The sequence below is a fragment of the Cariama cristata genome, unplaced genomic scaffold (genome assembly GCF_000690535.1).
Source record: "Cariama cristata isolate BGI_N322 unplaced genomic scaffold, ASM69053v1 scaffold16364, whole genome shotgun sequence".
NCBI classification, from domain to species: Eukaryota; Metazoa; Chordata; class Aves; order Cariamiformes; family Cariamidae; genus Cariama; species Cariama cristata.
The window spans coordinates 1-208 of NW_009611392.1; positions in this window are offsets into that span (position 1 = coordinate 1).

Here is a 208-nt window from a genome sequence, read left to right on the forward strand (position 1 = left end):
GCCCGGTGCATCCGGGCCGCGGTGTCCCGATGTCCAACGGCGGCTGAAAGTTGGTCTCACTTGGGAAGGAGGAATCCGTGTTTTTCTATCTGTTCGGGATGCTGCAGGTTAATGAAAAAAAAGAAAACGGCAACAGCGAAGGAAAAGTAAAAAACCCAGAAAGTCCCCGGAGAGAGGCTGGGCCGGGAACACCGGAGGGAACGTTATT